This window comes from Cynocephalus volans, chromosome 14 (assembly GCF_027409185.1).
Source record: "Cynocephalus volans isolate mCynVol1 chromosome 14, mCynVol1.pri, whole genome shotgun sequence".
In the NCBI taxonomy this organism is placed as follows: Eukaryota; Metazoa; Chordata; class Mammalia; order Dermoptera; family Cynocephalidae; genus Cynocephalus; species Cynocephalus volans.
Genome location: NC_084473.1, coordinates 27,759,576 through 27,775,528, shown reverse-complemented (window position 1 = coordinate 27,775,528; position 15,953 = coordinate 27,759,576). Strand labels below are relative to the sequence as shown.

General features: G+C 41.2%; 1 protein-coding gene and 1 pseudogene across 1 annotated transcript in view; both read right to left on the bottom strand.

Annotated features, from left to right (window-relative positions):
- CLIP4 (CAP-Gly domain containing linker protein family member 4) overlaps positions 1–13,468 on the bottom strand; it is an 87,162-nt gene extending 73,694 nt beyond the window's left edge. Inside the window, exon 1 of the mRNA XM_063078258.1 lies at positions 13,422–13,468. The gene's annotated coding sequence lies outside the window, so the exon portion shown is untranslated. The remainder of the gene's footprint in view (positions 1–13,421) is intronic.
- LOC134363329 (large ribosomal subunit protein eL34-like) lies at positions 6,139–6,493 on the bottom strand (annotated as a pseudogene).
- Positions 13,469–15,953: the final 2,485 nt, after the last annotated feature.

The window sequence follows — 15,953 nt, the reverse complement described above, 5'->3', positions numbered from 1 at the left end:
CTAAAGCTCAGCCAGCAGAAGTAGTTAGATGTAGAATATCAGAGCACTGGGGAGAGCCCTGAAAATCTTCCTGTCTGATATGCTCATCAGCGTAGAAAACCCAACAGAGTCAACAAACTGTTAGAAGTAATGTTAATTCAGCAAGGTTGCCAAGTATAAGATCAATTTCTAAAAATCAATCATTTCCTCTACATCAGCAGCAAGCAACAAGGAAATATAATAGACAATAAGAGACCATTCACAATAGCAATAAAACACTAAAGCATAATACCCAAGAATTAACCTAACAACTTGCAAGAACTTTATGCAGAAATTTTAAAACTCTATCTAAGGACATAAAAGAAGGCAATAAATGAAGAAATATACAATGGAGAGGATGACTTTACGTTGTAAAAATGTCAGTCTCTCAGTTCAATGTCATACCAACCAAACTTCCAACAGAAATTAAAATTTTAAGGAACTCAATAAGCTAGTAAAATATATAAGGAAAAATAAAATTTAAATAATTAAGCCAATTTTGAAAAGAAAAAGCAGAAAGAGGAGACCTGCCCTGCCAGATATTATGTCATTCCCACGTGGTTATAAAAATAATCCAGTATTGGTATAGGAACCAATAGAACAGTGAAACAATGGAGAGCTCAAAAGCAGCAGCCCCATGTACAAGTGGAGCTGCGATACATGTAAACATAGTACCACAAATCAATGAGGAAAATATAAACTCTTTAGAAGATGGCATTGGGGAAACTGGCTTAGTTAATAAAGAAAATATAGTCAAGTGCCCCACACCCACCATATACAAAAATGAACTCCAGATAAATTTATTTTTTTGGTCCAGATAAATTTAAAAACCTACATATGAAAGGTAGAAAAGAAAATGTAGGAGACTGTCTCCATGACCGTGGGGTAAAAATTTAGTTCATAAAACCAGACTGGAAAAGCACAAACCTTAAAACAGAAGATTGGGGGGTTTGACTGCATCACAATTAAGGTTTCTCTGCAATTAAGAATACCACGGCAAAAGTTAACAGAGTTGAGAAATTGGGAGAAGATATGCGGTATGCTCACAAGCAACTAGAGATTAACATCTAAAACATAGAAAGAACTTTTGCAAATCAACAAAAAGAAGTCAGAAAACAATATAAAAGTGAGAAAGGGATAGGCAGTTCACAGAAAAGAAAGCCAGAATGGCAAGCAAGTGCAGGAGAGATGCTTCAGCTCACTAGTGATCAGAGACTGGAACTAGAAACGATGTGATAATACCCATAGCCACTGGCATGTTGGTATATATTTTAAAACCAGCTCTCTGGGGGATGTGGGAGGGGGAGTCCTTATTTGTAGTGTTTGCCTGTTTCTGGTGCAAATACTCTCACCGCCACTGATTTCAAGCTACCATTGTGAAGTCACTGAACAAGAAGTTGCGAAGAAATGTGTTCAATCGGCTCTCATGAGCCAGCTCCAAAACACCACTGTATAACCCCCTAGCTTGGCAAAAGTCAGAACATTGATCCCAAATATTAGCAAAGATATGGGGAAATGGGACTCCTCATGCACTTCAGATGGCAATTTAAGCAGGTAAATATATTCTGCAGAACAATCTGGCAATATTTAGTAAATACATATATAATATATCAATGTGCTTTATGTCTCAGCAATCACCTACCTTGGGATACTTCAGAGAAATGGTCCTCAAAGCACCTTCTTCATGTGGCTTCATGACATGACAAAGGTCAATCTCATTGACTAGGTGATCTTATTCAGTCCATGGCTTTAAGTACCATCTTTGTTTGTATGATTCCCAAAGTGATATCTCATCCCTGAATGTCAGACATATATCCAACTGCCTACTCAACATCTACTCTATGATGTACAATACACATCTCAAATCGTTAAAAATGGAATCCTTCCCTATGTCAGTAAATGGCAACTCTATTCTTCCATTTGTTCACTGGAGTCATCCTTTCTTTCTGACATATTTTTGGATTCCCCAAACCGAAGTCCCCATCTTTATCCTTTAAAAAGTTTATGACATCATTTATTGAGGACACTTATTGATGCCACTGAAATCCTTACAAACCAGTAGCTACTAGAGGCCCCAGGAATTCCTACTGCTTCTGCTTGGTCTTGCCTCCTCTGACCAGTCTCCTCTTCTTTCTCAGGGGTGCAGGTGGGGACCACCTGCTGAACTAGGCCACAAATTGAAGAAGATGCTGTGAACTGCGCCAGCCTTATTATCTATCTTGGTGGTTCTTACTCCTGGTCACATATTTTAATCACCTGGATATCTTTTGCAAAATAAACCCTTAGAGACACCCTCAAATACTCTAATTCACTTGGTCTATTTTAAGTTCATGCTATCCTATAAGTTTATTTTCTTTTTTTAGTCCTGGTTCCCAAGAAGACACTAATGAATGAATTTTTCAAACCCACCTTGTTCCTATGAAGGGCACTACTCCCCAGGCCCTCCCAGTCAGTGCCACTCCCAAGCACCATGAGACACAACCACTTTTTAAAATCTTCCTTATAGGCCAACATAAAAGAAGAAGGAAAAAATGGAATATTTCATGGCATCAAAATCAAAACTGCTGCTGTGGCACAAGAACAGAGGTTTTCATACTGCCCACCCAAATTTTTGACCACCAAGACACCTCCAGAAACATCTCTGGCACACAAAAACAGCATTATGCCAGTTTCCACAAGGACATTAGTTCCAATAATCCCCACCAACTCCACCACCAGTACCACCAATTGAAACTGACTCTGAGGATAGTTACATTCTGATAGTATGTCCTCTAGATATAACTATCATTTTATAGAAAATGTGAGGCATGAAAGAATATCGTAAAAAACACCATGAGGATGCAATCAGCCAAATCCAAAACATGGGAACTTGTGCAGGACAAATAACCCAATTCTGACAACCAAAAAATAGCTGAGGGGAATTGTTAGAGATCAAAAGAGACATAAGAGCTCTATCCACAGACTGTGCTGTGCAGACCTTGTATGAATCTAGATTCAAACAAATAAACATAAAAAAAAATTTTGAGGCAATTGAAAGAAATTTAACCTGGACTGGATATTAAATGATATCAAGACGTTTTTGTTGATTTTGTTAGGTATAACAATGACATTGTGATTATGTTTTTATTAAAAATCCTTATCTGTTAGAGATTCATACTGAGGTATGTATGACAAACTTTTTGATGTCTGGGATTTGCTTTCAAGTGCTCCATTAAAAATCAATGTGTGTTGGGGGAAAAATGAAAAAATAATGGTAAAATATTGATCATTATTAAAGCTGAACGATGAGAATATTATTCCTTCTTTTGTATAAATTTGAAAAAAAAATTAATAATAAAAAGTTTTTAAAAGAAGCTCCAAAAGGGCAGGAATTTTAGTCTATTTCTATCACTGCTATATCCCAAGTACCTAGAAGAGTATCTGGCACATAGCACAAATTCATAAATATGTGTTGGTTGAGTGGGCCACCTTACAAATTGTCTCAGTAAAGGTAGACTATTATGTCCAAGGAATTTAGAAATTACAGAAGTTGTCTTTGTATCACACGCATGCCCACACTCAAAAATGCCAGGCATTCAGATATCACTAAATCTCTACCTAGTTATCTTTCCAGCAGCTGTTTACAAAACCAACTCAGTTTCATCCCAGTTCACTGTAAACCATCAGCAGCTTTAATAACATCTTGATTAGGGGTTGAGAGAATGTCAGATCCACTGGAGCTGCCACAGAGTGGGTAGAAAGCAGCTTGCATCTTGTCAACAATGGATCAAATGACTCACCTAACCAAAGAAAGTCATTGACAGACCAATTAGCTGGTACTGAGTCATGGGAAAGTCTCCTCTGTGACAAAAACATAATAAGATTGCTTCTGACATTCCTCATCTAACCATATTTGAAACAGCAGGAAACAGTCAAAGTAAAAATAAATGAAAATTGCTTTTTTAGATTCGCACAGGGTTCAACACAAGAAGGATAAATTATAGTCTGTCTTTTTAAGGCCCATCAAAATATACCATGCAATATCTTTATCATCATTAAGGTAATCACAACTGTAAGGCACTGAACAGCACTTAGAAAGGCAACCAAATTGCATATTGGTCTATCAAATCACCAGTAATATGTCAAGTGCCTCCTACCTGAAGGGCAATGTGAAAGCTATAGTCAAGTGTAAGATTCACTCCCTGTTTTCTGGCAACAAAGCAAGTGTCATGGCTGCAATCATGTGCAACCTGAATTGGAACTCCAGAATCACCTCTCACCATCTCTGCAACCCTGGCAAGTCACTTAACCTCCCTGTGCCTTGCTTGGCTCCTAGGTAAATGAGATAGAGAATATGAATACCTGCCTCCAAGAGTTGTACACTAAGTACAGACAAACTCAAAGTGAGTGCTCAATAAACAGCTGTAATCACAAAACACAAGCATAAGAAAAGAAAACCAACCACCTGCCGAAGAAATAGTGCCAGAACTCAGGATTTCCCAAGAGGGGAAGCACATTGCAGGACGGGGTGGTCAGGAAAGGCTTCGTGAAAGAATCATAGTTTCAGCCAAGTGGGGACAATAAGGACATCTAGTTATCTAAACAAGAAGTAGCATCTACTGAGTGCTTAGTATGTGCCATGCATTGTTCTAAGTACTTTTATTCCTTCTATAAGATAAATACCATTTTAGTACCATTTTTTCAGTTGGAGAAATCAAGTCATAAAGCAGTAAGGTAACTAACTTGCCCAAGATCACACAGTAAGTAGCAGAACCAGGATCCAGTCTAAATCTTGGGTAGTCTGGATCCAAAGATTAAACTCTTAACCACATGCTTTGCAAGATAAAAGGCTTGGAGGCTGAAGAGCTCAATGTGTGTTTAGAAGATGTTTATAGAAGAGTCTATGTCTTAGTCTGTTCAGGCTGCTATGACAGCGTACCAAAGACTGGGTGGCTTATAAACAACAGAAATTTATTTCTCCCAGTTCTGGAGGCTGGAAAGCCCCAGATTAAGGCACCGGCAGATTCAGTGTCTGGTGAGGGCCCTTTTCGTGGTTCACAAGCAGACATCTTCTCATTGCGGCCTCACATAGCAAAAGGGAAAGGGAGTTCTCTGGGGTGTCTTTTATAAGGGCTCTAATTCCAAAGGCCCCACCTCCAAAAACCCTCACATTGGGGATTAGGTCTCAACACAGGAACTTGGGGGGACACGAACATTCAGTCCACAGCATTCCAGCTGGAGCAGAGCCTATGGTAAGAAACTAGTAGGGAATGGGCTGGAAAGATAGGTTTGGGCTAGACTAGGAATGGCTTTGAATGTCACACAAAGTGCCTGAGAGACTATCCTGTGGGGACAAAGAAAAGCCACCATGAGTTTCCAAAGACAAAAAGACTGAGAAGTCTGTCAATCCTGTTCAAAATGGAAGCTCCCGCCTAACCTCCATGCACCCTATCTGTTACATTCTCTATTATGAAAAAACCTGAACATTGAAAGCATTAAAAAAGAACTCAAGCATTTTGAAGTAAAATTTAGCAGCAGAAAAAGTTGCCTTGAGATTCTTAGCCTTTATCAATTCAACTTAGATTTTTTAAATAGCAAAAAATGTGTACAAATGATTTCTCCACAAGCAGCTTAGATTTTATGTTTAATGTGTGCTCCATAACAACTGCATTCAACATGAAGTTGGGGCAAGTTACACTGATGCCCTTGGTGGATGGAAATCTATTGTTTCTGTCTTTCCCACCACACCTCATTAACCACTTGGCTGTATAACAATAACATCCACATATCACCATTTTAACCACTTGGTTATGATAGTGTAATAATATATAATTTGGGGGAATCTGTGCCTATTGGAAAAAGCACAGTCCCAGCAAAGAAACAAGAACCACACTGCTTCTTGGGGTGTGTCCAGCAGTGTGCTGGTGGGCTTGTCACCCTGACTTCTGTTTCTCCAGCCTCACCCATGCCCTAAGTCAAACTTCACAGCAGGGAGTCTCTCAAGGTCACTTGTATTTTCACCAATTTAGAGGCATTGTTGCTAGTAGCAATAGCCTAGCATCTTTGTAGGGATTTTTTGTTTGTTTGTTGGTTTGCTTTTTAGCCTTTTGGTTTTTTATTACTCAAAAAGCTTCATTTATTTTATTTAGCTTTCTGACTCTGTGCTTGTGCCTTCAACATTTCCCACAATGATTTTCTTCTCATCAATAAGGAAAGTGCACTTGATCCTGTCCCAGATTCATTTAGCACACATGAAGCCACCACAGGCCCTGCTGACACATTTTTTCATTTTAGACAACCTCATAAGAACTTTAGGTGTCACAGCACAAATCCCTCGAAGTCTGCCTGGACACATACCACATGCAGATTTTGGTGCTTTCCCAACCTTCTTGGTATAAAGGTAAACAATTCTGTTACCAGGGCTTTAGGACAGTCTAGTTTGGTTAGAGGCTGTATTGTAGGAAAGCCTACGACAGTATATCAGACACTGGACCATTCTGAGTGCCTCTAGATGCCATCCCCTAGCCTAGCATCTTTGCAAGCGATATCCAGTGATAACATGCGTGCCTCTATTGCAAAGGCCACTAGCCATACTCAGGTCTCAGCTGCATCTAGGACTGGCCACCCCCAAGCATACTGGTCCACACAGTCCTTAGCTCTTGCAAGCCAAAGAGGCCCAAGAAAAGAGGTGTGGTCTGTGAGGGAAGCTTTTTCTTCCCATTTGCCAAGTACTTGCTAAGTAATTCTTAGAATCAGTAAATACCGTTAGATATGTCCCTGTCCTGAGGGACTTTATAACCTAACTGACAAAACAAACTTAAAAAGCATGAAAAATGGGAAGTGGAATAGAATCCCATGTTTTGAAGTCAGATATATAGGGTTTACCCAGGTCTGAGAAGGTTCCCAAGGTATGGGACTCTCAGTTTTAAAAACAGAACAGTGCCAGGGAAGGTGGAACAAGTTGGCACCCTACAGGCAGATCAAAATCCAAGTTCTTAATTAGCTTTGGGTCCTCGAACAAATAAAATAAACTCTCAAAGACTCAGCTCCCTCATTTATAAAATGGGTATCATAGTAGTACCTGCATTATCACGTTTCTTGTAAGAGTTCGATGAGCTACTATATTAAAAGGATTTAGCACAGTGTCTGATACTGAATAACTGCTCAATAAGTATTAATACTGTTTATATAATTAATAAGTACATATAATTAAATACTGAATTAAAGACTGAGTTATGTATTTTAGGAACTAAAATAAAGGAAATCAAAAAAATTGGATCACTAAGAAAAGGTTTGGAGTTCTCATCAAGATGACAGAATAGATGGTCCCCAGCATCACTGTCTTCCACAAATCAACCAATTTACAACTATAAAAATGTAACATCAGCCAAGCTGGGTCCACTGGAGCTCAGGGGAAGAGGTGAGACCTACAGAGTTCATAAAGGTGGGAGAAACCAAAATGAGAGAAAGAAAAAACTGCTCAGAGAGTTTCGGGCCACAGCCACTTTAATGCTGGAACTGCTGAGTGCATGGAATGGGAGCCGGCAGAAATTGCAACTGTGCACTTCAGATGGAGTTACTTGGAGGCGGCAGGGGAGAAGAGGACCTTGGTGGCCCCCAGGACAGCAAGACCACTAATAGGGTTCCCATGGACCCATGCAGCAGCAAGGAGCCAGAACAACTGAAAAAGGGGAGCCATTCAGAGGCCGGCGAGTCAACACAAGGGACTGGCACAGTGCCTGTCCCATGGGAAGTGTTTGGAGCATGGTGGTGGGGGAGACGGGCCCACCAGAAGAACCCCGGGGCACAGCAAGGACAGCTGATTCACCACCCAATCAGCACAGGACCACTCAGAGGAGACTGGTCAGGAATGCAGAATTTCATGGGGGTATAGTTTGATGAAAAAACTCAGGCCCAGATCAGAGTTTCTACACAACCCGGGTGCACTGAGTCTCTGGAGAGCTGGAAGTACCTATAAGGTCAACCATTAAACCCTGAGCTGCACTAAAAGCCTTCCCTAGGGAAACAGCAGCAAAGCAGCAATTCAGCTCAACAACACAGCTCAAGTACTGGTTCCCACAGGAAGTTCCCCTGTGTTAGAAATAAGCAAAGGACAAAAAATTAGTTCTGGCCCAGGCACACCACCAGCAACTGGGGCTGCCACGGTACATGACGCATGGAGCCAGGGACAGGACCCCTGCCCACAGCCACTCACACCAATAGCACCTCGGGGCATGCTCAGGGACCCAAGGCATGGAGAAGGGACCAGACACCGCTCCCACAACCAGGCACAACATGCCAGTGCATCAGTACCCACCCAGGAACCCAGGGTATGGAGCTGGAGACTGGACAACCCCCCCCCACAGGCACACCACACCAGCACCAAGGGGCCTGACCAGGGACCCAGAGCATGGAGAAGGGGACTGGACCCCACCTCCCACAGCCAGGCACACCATGACAGTGTCTTGGGGCCTGCCTGGGGACCCAGAGCATGGAGAAGGGGACTGGACCCCACCTCCCACAGCCAGGCACACCATGACAGTGCCTTGGGGCCTGCCTGGGGACCTGAGGCATGAAGAAGGGACCGGACTCCCCTCCCACAACCAGACACAGTGCGCCAGCACCTCCACACCCACCTGGGGCCCTGAGGCATGGATCTGGGGACCAGACACTCCCCACTGCCAGGCACACCACCAGCACCGAGGAGCATGCCAAAAACAGCACCTCCATGTGGGTGGCCCACCACAGCCACCACAATAACCATGGCTGCTGCAAAAGAGGCTAGACGCCACAACCACCATGCAGATGCCCCACCAGTCACTGGAGTGCATTGACACAAGGAGAGTCACCAGTAGAGAGATAAAGAAGAGGATGTCTCTCTCCACAAAGCCCATTTCAGAGTGACAGAAGCATCTGCTCTATGATAATATTGGGGGACCAGATCACACCTCTCAGCATTGGACAGATCATCTAGGCGACAAATTAGCAGAGTAACCATTATTCTTTCAGAGGGAGAGAAGAACTCTTAGGTAATTAGAGGGGGACGGGGGGAGGGAGAAGGGGTTGGGGAGAAATTGGACAAGCGGCATAAAGAATAATTATGATTTGTAACAATGTATATGCTAGTAATATTGATTTGATCAATATATCTCAATGTTGAACCCCAAAAATATAATCAATTTTGATTCAATAAAAACTAAAATTTAAATTTAAATTTAAAAAAAAGAAAAGGTTCCATAGAGGTAAGGTTGACAGATTACATATAGGTTGCCAAATTAAGTTTAGATTTCATATAAACAGGTAATTTTTTAGTACAAGTATGTACCATATCTTGTAAAATTTCTTTTTGTCTATCTGAAATTAAAATTTAAGCAGGTATCTGATATTTTTATTTGCTCAAAGGGCAACCCTTCATACAGAAGGTAGAACTTAAATGGTCTTTGGAAGAGGAGGGAAGAAAAAATGCCAAGCAGAGGCATAAACATAAGCAACAGTGGACCGAAGGGTGGAGCAATCATGGGACAGTCTTGTAAGTTTTGAAAGGAAACAACTTGAGATTCAGGCCAAGGAGTCTAGATTTGATGCAGAACGTCTGTGGTTAGAGGTAAGGTGCTGGGGCCCTGGGATACAGTGGGAGTCAAAAGGAAGGGATGCTTCAGAGAAAGAATGAATGAGATTTCATGAAGGAAAAGAATGCATCCAAGATGCCTCCAGTGTTTGGGGACCTGTCACTGTGAGAGGGACTGCAGCCAGGGAGATCAAGCACGTGGCTGCCCCTACAGTCACGTGGGCAGCCTGACTCAGGTGGTGGCAGTAGGAGTGGGGGAAAGAGAGATAGAGATAAGGGGTGGATGCACAGAGATACTATGAAGGAAGGTAATGTTTGTGGGAAAGGTGGGACTGAAGTTGTGAATATGAATGTGTCCTTTCACTGTCTAAACTTTCTCCAATCCCTGTTGTCTCATTATTGATGACCTGAATAAGCAGTTACATGCAAACCTAGAGAAGCCTCTCTAGTAAGTTAATTAAGACCAAGAAAGAAAAAAAAAAAATAGGGCATTTACTGCCCTCCTTGCTTTTCCCCCAGTAGTGAGAAGAAATTATAGTAACAAGATTCATTCTGTTCTCTCATAGCTTGGCTCCTTCCAGAGAGACCCCACAGGGCTTTCCTGCCCACCAGAAATGGCAAAGCACTTCAAAGAGACTGAGTTCAAGGCAGGTGAGGGGCCTGGAGAACTCCAGGCAATATCCCTGTAGGGTCTCTGTTGCTATTTTTGACCTCTGGAGCCAGCTGCTTACTTCCTGATGTGAGTACACAAAATCCCACTCTTGTGGCAAATGATAGCTTTTCCCCAGGAGGGTGATGCTTCCCATTAGAAACACTCCCTGGCATAAGCTTTTCATTTTGATTCAAAGAAGCAAATGGTGCAGAATATCTGACTTGAGATACGTGAGAAACCAAAAACCAATGGTCCTAAAAGTATCAGACCCAAAGGATATGCTTAGAAACTCAACTCTAAGCACTTTATCAAGTTCTGATTCCTCACACCAACATTCAAGATCCTCCCATTTCCTCTTCAAGGTCAGTTCCCACCTCTGCTCCACATGATAAAGCCCATCCTTTCAACATCCCTGCCTGTGTCCCATGCATGCCGTTCCTTCTGCTTAGACTTTGCCTCTAATCTGCCTGCACCTATCCAAATCCTACTGCCCTTCCAAAGCAGTCCTACCTCTCAACCCCTCCATGAAGAGCTCCCTAACTACTACAAACTATACTAATTTCTCCCCCTTGCTATGGAAGGGCGCATTTTAAAACCCAATTCCACACTATTTTGTATTAGTTGCTCATATGGAAGCATTTTGTCCTGCCTTCCCAGTGAGATTGCAAACTCCATGAGGACAGGGAACATTTCTTATACATGCCCAGAATCATTCAATACCTATTTGCTGTATTAAACTTCCAATTTAAAGTTGTAACGGGGGCTGGCTGGTTGCTCAGTTGGTTAGAGTGCAGTGTTGATAACACCAAGGTCAAGGGTTCAGATCCCCGTACCAGCCAGCCACCAAAAAAAAAAAAAAGCTGTAACGAATGTATCACACTAATGCAAGATATTAATAGCAGGGGAAACTGTGAGGGAGATATACAGGAATTCTCTGTACTTTCTATAAACCTAAAAATAAAGTCTATTAAATTTTTTAAATTGTTTAATTTAACATCTTTCTCCAAATCCTGAGTTCCTCTCTTTCAAGAAACAAAAGGAAACAAAGAGAGAAAAAGGCAAAGAAGGCATTTAAAAAGTGGACTGGTATACAAATGTCAATTGCTTTCCTATATACCAGCAATGAACAACTAGAACTTGAAATTAAAAACACAACACCAAAAAAAAGGGGGGAGAAAGACTTATGTGTAGACCTAACATAGTATGTACAAGATCTATATGAGGAAAACTACAAAATTCTGATGAAAGAAAGTGAAGAAAATGTAAATAAATGTAGAGATATATAGTGTACATGGTTGAGAAGACTCAATATTGGTAAGATGTCGGTTCTTCCTAACTTATCTATAGACTCACTGCAATCGCAATCAAAATCCCAGCAAATTATTTTGTAGAAACTGACAAACTAATTCTGAAGCTTATAAGGAAAGGCAAAAGACCCATAATAGCCAACACAACATTAACAAAGTCACAGAATTGACACTACCAGACTTAAAGACTTACTCTAAAGCTACAGTAGTAAGACAGTACGGAACTGGCAAAAGAACAGACAAATAAATCAATGAAACCAAAGAGAGCCAAGAAATACACCCACATAAATATAGTCAACTGACCTTTGACAAAGGAGAAAAGGCAATTCAATGGAAAAAAATTAAAAACAATACTCTTTTTAATAAATGGTGCTAGAATAATTGGACAACCACATGCAGGAAAAAAAAAAAATGAATCCAGACACAGATCTTACACCTTTAACAAAAATTAACTCAAAACGGATTATAGACATAAATGTGAAATTCAAAAGTATAAAATTTCTAGAAGATAACATGGGAGAAAATCTAGGTGACATTGGGTTTGGTGATGACGTTTTTAGATACAACACCAAAGGCACAATCCATGAAAAAAATGTGACAAGTTGGACTTCATTAGAATTAAGTACTTCTGCTCTGCGAAAGACCCTTTTAAGACAATGAAAAGACAAACCACAAACTGGGAGAAAATCTTTGCAAAACACATATCTAATAAAGGACTATTATCCAAAATATACAAAGAACTCTTAAAATTCAACAATATGAAAACCCAACTTTTAAAATGGACAAAATTCTGAACACATGCCTCACCAAAGATATACACATAGAAATAAGTATATGATAAGATGCTAACATCATATGTCATTAGGGAATTGCAAGTTAAAACAACAATGAGATACCACTACACACCTATTAGAATTACTAAAATCCTAGACACTGACAACAACAAATGTTGGTAAGGATGTGGAGCAACAGGAACTCTCATTTATAACCAGTGGGAATATGAAATGGTACAGTCACTTTACAACACAGTTTGGTAGTTTTTTGCAAAGATAAACATGTCTTACCAGATGATCCAACAATCACACTCCTAGGCATTTACTCAAGGGATTTGAAAAATTATGTCCATCCAAAAACCTGCACACAAATGTTTATAACATCTTTATTCATAATTGCCAGAAATAGGACACAACCAAGTTGTCCTTCAATAAGTGAAGGGATAAACAAACTGTGGTACATCTATACAATGGAATATTATTCAGCAATAAAAAGCAATGAGCTATCAAGCCACGAAAAGACATGGAGGAACCTTAAATGCATATTGTCAAGTGAAAGAAGCCAGTCTGAAAAGACTACATGCTGTATGATTCCAACTACATGGCATTCTGGAAAAGGCAAAACAATGGAAACAGTAAAATGATCGGTGGTTGCCAGAAACTGGGGAAGAGGAAGGGAAGGATGAATTAGTGGAGCACAAGGGATTTTTAAAGGCAAACTATTCTGTATAATACTGTAATAGTGGATGTGTAACATTATACATTCATCAAAACTCAGAGAACGTACTACACAAAGAGTAAATCCTAACGTAAACTATGGGCTTTAATTAATAATAATGTATCAGTATTGATTCACTGATTGTAAAAAGAAAAAAAGTGGATTGTGAAGCATTTTTAATACTGCATTCAGGTCTGAAGCACTGAGCAGACTTCGTGATCATGATATTATGTAGAAAAGGATACATTTCTGTAAAATATGTCTAAATTGCCTCACAGTATATGTTCAATTACTGAAACCCATATCCATTTGTCTAAAATGATACCAGGCTTTGCTCTGCCTTAGCAGAAAACAGTGTCATCAGAGGTCTGGGTTGGCAGGAGATGTATTTCATAGTGAGACTTACCCAAGTCATGTGACTGTCTTCTCAATGTCACCCAGAAATAGAACTTTCAGTCCTCATGGGGCTTCCTCGGCAAGAGTACAATTGTTTAGAGTGCTGGTTGGGAGTGTATGGAAATAGGTGTTTTCATGATGGACTCCGGGGCCCTTTTGCTGACTCTGAATACAGAAAGCCAGGGTGGTGGTGACAGGCTTTGGCTCGCCTCCCTTTGGTGGAGTCCTCCTTTGAGTGCACCAGCCAGCGCTCCTACAGGCAACAAACGCATAATAATGACATTGCCTGTGATGCTAGGATACCAGATTTAAAGGGCCAGAGACTATTAATTATGACCCGAACCTACCTCTTAGGCTGCCAGCAGCAATGGCAAAGGAAGAATAAACATTTAACAACAGTGCCTGGCCCCTCGCTCCACAGCAAAAGGCACCCCAGGAAGTTTCAAGAGACTCTCCCAAAGTCACTGTCAAGTTGTTAAGGACCTTGATCACCCTGAATCCCAGTCTGGGACTCCTTCCACATCAACTTTCTGAAGCTTTGTCTAACTTCTTCAGAGATTATTATGTTTTTATAATCAGGTACTACATCTATAAAACATCAGTTTCATTCACATCGTGGAATCCTGAGGGGTAAGAATTGAGGAGGTAGCAGCCATCTGAGGCAGCTACACACCTGTGGCTATTGGCAGTGGTCACTACCAGAGGCCAATACAATTCCCATCTTTGCCCAAATTGCCACACCACCTAGGACTAGGCTGCAGGGGTGTCTTTGACTAATGAGATACATGCGGCCCCAGTGTGTTTTGAGATTGTGCTCTCTGACATACTGTTAGAAACAGAGTGGGGCAATAGAAATTGCCAGGTCTCTTCTGGGTTTCTTTTCTGCAAGCAAATCAGCCATCACTTCATGCTCAAGAAAAGAACTGCACTCCAGTTCCAGTCCCAGAGCTTCTCCGTTTGTGATAAGTCTTTGGAAAGATAAAGTCGAACTTTATTCATTTTAGCAGAAAACAATCTGCAGTGGCATTCTTCTAGCCTCCATACTATAAAAGTAAGTATGACACACTTAACACAGTGCCCAGCTCTCACTTTCAATAAATGGAAAGCCTCTTTTACCCAGCTGTTCCTGTGCGACTTCTAGGAAGGAGCAGCTCCCCTAAGAAAAAGAAAATTCCAGTTACCAGGATCAGATATCTGTTTAAAAATAAAATGTGTTGATTTAATGGCATAAGGAACATTAAAGAATTTGAGGAGCTATCACTCTGTTGAGCCTATCAAGGTGGGGGAGGTCTTAGAGATTCTGGGACTTTCTTCAAACAGGACACCATGGGGTAGGAGCTAGAGAGATCACAGTTTCTACTGAAATAACACTATCTGTGACAGAGCAGAAGCTGCATATGTCAAGTGATTCTCCCCTCCCTCAATGTGAATGTGAATTCTCAGCCATTGTCTACCTAACAGAAATCCTTAACCTAGAGGTGTTCACTACTTACTCTAAACAGAATAGACAGCCCTTTATTATCTAGAATTTTCTATCAATTATCATTTTTAGCAATGATTACTACTTGTAGCGAAGACCCTAAAGAGCTGAAAGATCTTGAAGTACATCTAGAATAATGCACAAAAGACTCTTGTACTAGAGGAAGCATAAACGTAGGAAATTGATAGTCCCTCTCACTCAGGGTTACTGACTCAGCTGTGCGAGGAAAGCATGCTCTTTGTAGTACAGATGTCAACATGACCCACTTCTTCATATCCATGCAGATAGCACATAATTTTCTGTAACTGTCCACAAAGCATCAGTCAAGAGCACCACAATAGACTCAGTAGGTAATTAGAAAAGAGTTTAATAAAGGCATGATTTTCAAGGATGTGAGCAAAGTTTAAGGAGACCCCCAAGGGGAAAGACAGTACTCGTGGGCAGTATTAACCGCACACAACTACCCCAGCCTGAAAATGAGGAGAGAGCTCTTTTTGGAGTCCGAGGATAGCCGTATGGAGAGGATTGCCTGACAGGAGCTGTGGACTTCCAGAGAAGGCTGCAGCCAACCCTCGGGGAGCCAGCTGGGAGGGTGGAGGAGTCAGTATACTGACTCCTCTCCCTTCCTCCAAGTTCCTGCCAACACTTCACAAGGGGAGCCACCCTAGTGACGCTGTCCACAGGAATCTGCCTCCCAGGACGTGGGGAAGCCAGGAGAGGTGTGGAGAGCAGGTCTGTGGGGGGCAAGCAGAAGGTCACCAGAACAACCTGTAATTTCATATTATCCCCTGGTTGGTCATAGGGTTATAATCTGGGTTGGGCCTCCTCAGAACTCTGAAAAATGTACTTTTTCCACCTCATAAGCCTTGGCTCTGCTTTCTGACATAAGGAGAACATTTTGAAAGAGAACAGAAATTTGAATGGGTTTCATCATGATTTCTGATGACAAGACATTGTGTTGACCTTCTGAGCTATAGCCGCAGATCAGGTAATAACTCGGAAGGATGGCACATAATGATTCTTCGGTCTATTCTTGAGATTTTACTAACACCTGGCTGCCTG